The sequence below is a fragment of the Myotis davidii genome, unplaced genomic scaffold, assembly GCF_000327345.1.
Source record: "Myotis davidii unplaced genomic scaffold, ASM32734v1 scaffold961, whole genome shotgun sequence".
Lineage (NCBI taxonomy): Eukaryota > Metazoa > Chordata > Mammalia > Chiroptera > Vespertilionidae > Myotis > Myotis davidii.
The window spans coordinates 189,820-198,269 of NW_006291013.1; positions in this window are offsets into that span (position 1 = coordinate 189,820).

Consider the following 8,450-nt stretch of genomic DNA (forward strand, 5'->3'; position numbering starts at 1 on the left):
TCCTAGTCACTGAAGATCTGAAAATAGATTTTTATTCACTCTCTGTTATTCCTCTCTTGTCTTCAATTCTTACAGAATCTGTTGGGGTTTTGCGGTGTTTGCTTCTAGATTCTTTAGTTGTCAGTGTTACACAGTGGTCTTACTCCTGTCTCTCCTGTTTTTACTACCTCACCTCTTTCTTAGGTAGAGTATTATAAGTGGAAGTTCCTGCTTTTTATAAGACATCTTTTTGGATATGTTTTAACCTACGAAAGTGTTCTTTTTCGATAAAGTATTTTAAAGGTATATCAAACTTTAGTTCAAGGGGAATATTATTTCTTGTTACTAGGAGTTACACAAGTTATGCAAAGTGTCTAAAAAGGTAAAGGGAAAAATGTACTTAGGCTTAAGGATGTAGCGTAAGTGTTAACCAGTGTTCATTGACCATGAGTGTGAAAGATGAATGTTGCTTACTGTAATTCATTTAGAAGGACATTTATTTTGTGGGATAATAGAAGCTCAGGGGCCTCAGCAACCACAGGCACTGCCTCCTTCTGTGGCGGTCTCTGATATAGCCTCCATTCCCTCTTTTTGCTGCCCCAGCACCTCCCCCTCCAAGGCTAAGGCCACTTCCCTGCCCTGGTCCTGACTGCCAGCTGCACCCCCAGCCCAGCCCTTTATGCAAATATATTATCTCACCATTTTTGTGGATCAGGAGCCCAGCCATGGGTAGTCCGCTCCTGGTCTCATGTAAACGAAATCCAAGATAAGCTGGGCTGTGTTCTCATTTGCAGGTCTGACTAAGGAAGAAACCACTTCAAAATTCATTTTAAGTTTTTGACAAGATTAAGTACCTTTGCATGATTGAAGGCCCCATTTTGGTGCTGGCTATCAACTGAGAGTGGCTATCAGCTGGGGGCCACTCTCAGCTCTAAGAGGCTGCCTGCAATTCTTTGCTATGCATCTGTCTCCATAGGTGCACTTATAACATGGAGATGCGCTCCTTTCAAAGCCACCAAGTGATTCTTTTGCTCTAGCCAGCCTAAATGGAGTTCTATATAATACGACATAATGATATCGGAACTGGTGAGCACGAATGCAGGGCGTTTTCTCGGGGTCTTGTCTCACAGAATCAAAGAAGAAAGATGCCACAAACAAACAGACAGGCTACCTGCTTGGGAGGGAGATTCAACTGGGTTGCCCCAGAAGCATTCTGCTCTTCTCCTTATATCTGCTAAAGGCCGGCTCTTTGTCTGTCTGTGCCATTCTCTGATTGGTTCCTGGCCTTTGTGCAACATTTTGTTTTTCACTTGCAAGAAAAACATCCTTGTTTCTAAACACCCTGTTTTTCCGCTATCCATCCTGTTTTTCTGCCATCCTGCTTCCTGCAAAACACACTTTTTGTTTGTTTCAGCTAGCTCCCGAATTCCTCCCTCCTCCTTTCACCCCTTACCCTATCTACTAATTCTGCTTTAACTTCTTTCAATAATCATAGAAATGACAACCTTTCAGTTTCAGAAGGGAGGGACTACACAAAGGAAATGTGGGGCGGGGGGCACTTTGGGATCTATCTGCCACAGCCAACCTCAGGAAAGGGCACCTGGCACTGTGCTTACAGCCAGGAGCCCCAAAGCGAGATTAGTAATTTACATATGGACCTGAGCTCCAACATATCTCAAAATAGAGAGGTCAGGTCTGAGAGAGACACCTTTCTGGCACAATCAGACCTAGTGCATTGCTTCCACCAAACCTCATTTTCACCCTGGCCACACACATACTCTCCCTAGTAGGACTCATTCGAATTTATTCAATCCTCACTGGACACTCAAGTGAGGTAGCAAGACTGTGCCCATACCTAGGAGCATGGGGAATCTGCCCTGTAGGTTCTGCTGAGGGTTGCCTGTGCAGAAGAAGAATTCTCTTTATTTACAACTAAATGGGGGGGCGGGGGGGGGAGAAAGGGGGGCAAGAGCATAAGTCATTCAACCCCCTCTGGCTCTTGACAACTCATTGTTGTAAGACAATGGAAACTCATCCTGATTTAAAAGATAACTGGAAAAATGAAGTAGCAAGTTCAGTGTCACAGGCTTCTGGTGAAGACCAAATTAGCACCTGCGAAAGAACAATAAAATGTTGTCAAGTGTGTCCCATCCACCCCATAGTTAGACAGCCTGACAGCCTGGCTGTAGAGAGAGAAAACAAGAACAACAGATGTTTATTTTATAAAGGAGGAAAGCTAAGAAGGTTTACAGAAGGAAGCCCTCCCTCAGACACAATATTTAAAGGAACACAAACTTCCAAGTGTGAAGGAGGAAAGGCTCTCAGAACTTCCAAATATTATTCAAACAAAATCTTAGCACTTGACTGCCCCTTTAACAGGTAATGATGGATACTATACATGAAGAAACCGGAGCAGAAGAGGATGATCATGAAGGACAAGGTGATGAGGGTGTAGATGGACATCCGCTTCTCCATGGTCCCCCTGATCAGGCAGAGGTAGGGTCCATGGCAGCTTTCAGTTCTGCAGTGGATAATGGTTTGGCTCACCAGTGGCAGGTGTTGGTTCATGAGAAGGAACAAAAGCACGCACTGCGTGCCAACCTGCAGAAGGAAGTAAAGGAGGTACAAAAGCAAAAGCATCTTCTCGTGGTGGAAATTCAGGATAGACTTCTTCGGAGAGGGGGCATGCTCCTGGATTCCCACCATGGAGCCCTCCTCCACTTCACCTGCTACTGGCACCACTGACTTGACCTTGACTTGCTTATGCCGAATCTGGGCCATGAAGAATTCCATGAGGAAGAAGAGCGCTAGGAAGATAAAGAAAAAAAAGTACCAAATTCCCACTACAGGACTGCTAAAACTTTTTTCAAAGCACTCAATCAAGCAAGGATAGGTGATGTTGCCATGGCACCAGAAATCTTCATGAATTGAGGACCAGGGCATGCGGACCACATACACTACCACTCCATACACAGCAATGAAGCCAAACCACAGCTGCCGCCCGAAATAGTAGCCAGATTTGTCACCAGCCACGGAGTGTAGCACAGGGATCAGTCCTGCCACTGCTGCTGCAGCCATCTGCTCAGCTTCTCAGGGGACGATGTAATCTGAGACTAGGAGAGCTCCAACCACGCCTCAGGAAGGGAAGGAGAGAGAAAGCAGGGTCAGAACATGAGAGGGGTACAGAGAATCCTAAACACATCTGAAAAGCCTGCTCAAGTTTTAGATCCGCCACCAGCACTCAGTTTCAGATCTTTACACACAAGCATTATTTGTAGACCCATTTCCTTTCTCTATGTCTCAGCCTATGTTAAAGGCTGTTCACCTGTGGACATACCCAACCACATTATAATATGTGTGTATCTCATCTCTCCTACTAGATTATAAGTTTCTGGAGGTCAGGATTCAAACTTTGCTCACATTTACAATGCCCATATCACCCAGGATAGACCATTACATATAGTAAGGACCTAATTACACTTTATATGAATGAAAAAAATAAGGAATAAATAAATGAATTTAATTCTGGTTGTGTCTTGTTGCTTGAGAAGATCTACATCAATCTCTATAACTTTGTATCTTTGCCACAAAATTTCCTATCACTACAGAGAAAAGGAGTAAAATATTCCTTTTGATTTCTTGCACATGACTTTTGTTCCATCCACACTTCAGCGGGTGCCTATCGCCATACTTCATCATCATAATAATAAAAACGCTGACTACTTATTGACTGCCTATATACGGCAAGCCCTGTGTTGGTAGTTTAAATACATTTACAGAAGGGTTAAACAATTTAAATCTTTTTACTGGCTTAATTTGAGTAATTGTGAGTGTTAACCCTCTCTTATAAATGACTAGAGGCCTGGTGCATGAAATTTGTGCACAGGTAGGGTCCCTAGGCCTGGGTGGCAATCAGGGCCAATCGGGGCCTTCCAGGTGCCAGCTGGGGCCTCCCTTCCCTGGCTGCTGGCAAAAACATCAAGCACATATGTACATATATCGAAATGATGGGACGTTTTTGGGTTTTTTTTAATAAATAAATGGGAGATGGCGACGTAACCACTAAACAACATATGTCGAGTCTGACGTAACCCAAGGACTGTCTGGATATAATAGGGGCTCATGCATGAATTCATGCACTTTGAAAGGAATTGTGGGCCACGAGGCTGCGGTGGGCACAGGGGTGGGTCTCAGCCCATCCTCTGCACCCCTGCCTAGCCCCTCCCACCATGGTCCCTGGTCCCATCGGCAGCCACTCCCACGCGCTAACAGTGCCTGCCCTGCTCACACACACTGACAGCCGGAGCAGTCAGGACCAGCGCCAGCAGCGGTGCAAGCAGCAGATTTGGTGCCGATTGCGAGTATGAATGGGGCTCTTGCCGGCAATGGGTTCAAGAGACAGCTGCTGTCCCCAGTCGCCCCTGAGGAGCAGGGGGAGGTAGAGAAGCCCTGAGGGGCGATTATGGCCGGCAGCTGCCACTCGCACCCACTGATGGCACCGAGTGATCGGGACCAGCGCCAGCAGCGGTTGCGAGCACCAGGCTGGACCATGGCGCACAGGCGCAAAGAATTTTTAGTAACTACCAGAGGCTCTCCCCGATTACAGCAACTGGCACCCTGCCTTGGTCTGGGGCCCCCACTCACCTGCCCCACCATCCCGCCACAGCCAATGCCCGCCATGTTCTGTGCGTGCCCCCTGGTGGTCAGCACATGTCATAGCAACCGGTTGTTTTGTTGTTCTGCCATTTGGTTTATTTGCATATTAGCCTTCTATTATACAGGATAGATAGCTACCAATCACTTAACGTGAGGTTTAGAGTACTTAATAATAGCTTTGGGTATTTTATGTGGTAAATTATACAAAGCATAGCATTTATCATTTTGACTATATTTACGTGGACAGTTATTTATCATCCTAAACTAAAACTCTGCACCCATCCTATATAATAAAAGCCTAATAATGCAAATTGTCCCCTCGACCAGGGTTCAATCAACTGCCCGCAGCCCCTTCCCCGCCACACCCCCCGGCCTGCCAACCTCCCATGTCCCCTCCCCTGGCAGTGCACAAATTTGTGCCCCAGGCCTTTAGTTAAACAGTAACTCCTCATCTCCTTCTTATGTCCAGTCCCCAACAGCCATCATTCTACTTCTTGCCTTTATGAATTTGACAACTCTGAGAGGAATCATACCATGTTTGTCCTTTTGTCACTTAGTGGCTTATGTCACTTAGCATAGTGTCTTCAAGTTTCATCCAATTTGTAGCATGTGTCAAATTTTTCCTTTTTTAAAAAAATATTTGTATTGATTTCAGAGAGGAAGGGATAGGGAGAGAGATATAGAAACATCAATGATGAGAGAGAATCATTGATTGGCTACCTTCTGCATGCCCCCCACTGGGGACCGAGCCCACAACCCAGACGCGTGCCCTTGACTGGAATCAAACCCACAACCCTTCAGTCCACAAGCCGACGCTCTATCCACTGAACCAAACCAGCTAGGGTGAAATTTTTCCTCTTTTTATGGCTGAATAATATTCCATTGTATGGATATACCACATTTTGGTTAGCCATTCATTCGTTGATGGGCATTTGGGTTTTTCCGCCTTTTGGAGATTGTGAATAAAGCTGCTATGAACATGTGTGTACAAATATGTTTGAGTCCCTGTGAGTATGTTTGAATCAACATCTTTAGAGTATATAATAAAAGTAGAATTGCTAGATAATATAGGAAATCTTTGTTTAATTTTCGGAATCACCACACTGTTTTTCACAGTCATTGTGCCATTTTACATTCCTATCAGCAATGTACAAGGGTTCTGATTTCTCCACACATTTGCCAACATGTTATTTTCTGGGTTTTCTTTAAAATGCTATGGGTTTTATTTGGATTTTTTTTATTACATAATTGTCAAAGCTAATGCTTAAAAATCTCGTTAAAAGGTATCTGAGATGCCCTAGCTGGTTTGCCTTGTTGGATAGAGCATCGGCCTGCGGACTGAAGGGTTCCGGGTTTTATTCCGGTCAAGGGCACATCCCTGGGTGTGGTCTTGATCCCCAGTAGGGGGTATGCAGGAGGCAGCCAATCAATGATTCTCTCTCATCATTGATGTTTCTATCTCTCTCCCTCTCCTCTTTGAAATCAATAAAAATATATATTTTTTAAAAGATACGTGAAACTTGGCAATATTTCTAACTTTCCCTTAGTATCAGCTTATATTTGAATAGAGCATACATAGGAATCAAGAGAGCCAGCCTCCAGGATGAGCTGGCAGATGCAGAACTGCCCAGTCAGCCTGCCAAGGAGGGTGGATGATCAAGGACAAGAGCCAAAGGGGCAGGTGGGGATGATGGAGAAACAATGCATGTCATGTGCATTCTGCTATCAACTAACAAGTATGCATTCATTATTTTATTTCTTAGAATAACCTTCTGAGATAAATATTCTCAATTTCCAGATAAGAAAACTGAGATTTAGAAGTAGCTCTTCCACAGTTATATAGCCAAGTAAATGGAGGCACTATGCTTAACAAAACAATTATCTCACTCGACAGCCTGAACTTTGGACTTTACCTGCTTCCGAGCTCATGGCCTGGAGATGACACGCAAGAAAGGTAGAAAGCTACAGTAGGTCCCCCACTCTTACCTGTGAGCTCTCTGGAAAATGAAATGGCTGGTATCTAAGCTCACCACCACTCTTGCTTTTCTTCCTTTAATGTACCGGCTGTATGGCCAAATCCCAGTTAGCTCAAATTAAAGAGCCAAATCTCCAAAATACTGCTGAATAGTGACCAAAAGCCTAGGTTCTCACTGCAGCAGCTGAGTTTTCCAGGAATGGATCCTGTGTGGACAGCCTATGTCCCTGCATCTTGTTGCCACAGCTCTGAAGCCCCACTTTTCTCCCCTCCTACTTAAGGCCTCTGCTCATAGAGAAACCTCCCATTCCCATCAACTGCTCCAAATGAAACCTCCCTTTTTCACCATTTGCTCCAACTCCTTAGAATCTTCCAGCCAGCTGCCCCATTGGCTCTGCTACCTGTCTGTTACATAGTCTCTCTCCAATAATCATCACTCTTGGAAAAGCAGGTTTAAAGGAGAATCTTCAGATCAGGTTTGACCTTTTTTCCCCCCCTCCTTCTTGAAGAAGACCCTTTCATGTTTTTTGTAATACTGGTTTGGTGATGATGAACTCCTTTAGCTTTTCCTACTCTGTGAAGCTCTTTATTTGTCCTTTAAGTTTAATTCCAAATGATAGCTTTGCTGGGTAGAGTAATCTTGGTTTTAGGTCCTTGCTTTTTATCCCATTGAATATTTTGTTCCAATCCCTACTATTCTACCAAACATCTGTTGAGAAATCTGACATTTTTATGAAAGCTCACTTGTAGGTACTAACTGCTTTTTTCTTGCTGCTTCAAAGTTTCTATCTTTGTCTTTAACCTTTACCATTTTCATTTTGTTGTTCCTTAGTGAGGGCTCTTTGAGTACATCTTGTTTGGGACTTTCTGCCCTTCCTGGACTTGAATGATTGTGTCCTTAATAAAGTTAAGGCAGGTTTTTTTCTTTGTTTTTTCAAATAGGTGCTCAATTTCTTGTTCTTTTTGTTCTCCTTCCAGCTCCCCCATGATGGGAATGTTGGAATGCTTTAAGTTGTCCCAGTGGTTCCTTACACTATGCTCATATTTTTGCTCTTCTGATTGGGTATTTATTGCTTCCATATCTTCCAAATTACTGATTTGATCCTTTCCCTTACTCTACTATTGATACCCTATAATGTATTCTTCATTTCAGTTTATGTATTTTTCATTTTCGACTGGTTCTTTTTTATGTTTTCTATCTACATTTTTTTTTCTATCTCACTGTTGAAGTTCTAAGTTCCTCTACTCTTCCCCAAAGGTCATTGAGCAACCTTATAATCAGTATTTTAAACTCTGCATCTAGTAGATTGTTTCACACCATGTTGTTTAGTTCTTTTTCTGGAGTTTTCTTCTGTTCTTTGGACATTTTTCTTTCTCTTCTCATTTTGGCTGCCCCTCTGTGTTTGTTTCTATGTATTAGGTCAGTGATGGCAAACCCTTTGAGTTCTGTGTGTCAGCATTTTGAAAAACCCTAACTTAACTCTGGTGCCATGTCACATATAGAAATTTTTTGATATTTGCAGCCATAGTAAAACAAAGACATATTTTTGATATTTATTTTATATATTTAAATGCCATTTAACAAAGAAAACTCAACCAAAAAATGAGTTCGTGTGTCACATCTGACACGCGTGTTATAGGTTCGCCATCACTGTATTAGGTAGAGCTGCTGTGTCTCCCTGGTTTGTTGTAGAGTAGCCTTATGTCGTAGGTATCCTGCAGTGTTCAGTGGCACAGCCTTCTCAATTACCCAAGCTCCCAAACTCTGCACTCCAGGTGCTCCTCCCCACCCCCTATGTGGGCTGTGTACACCCTCCTGTTGTAGTTGAACCTTGATTGC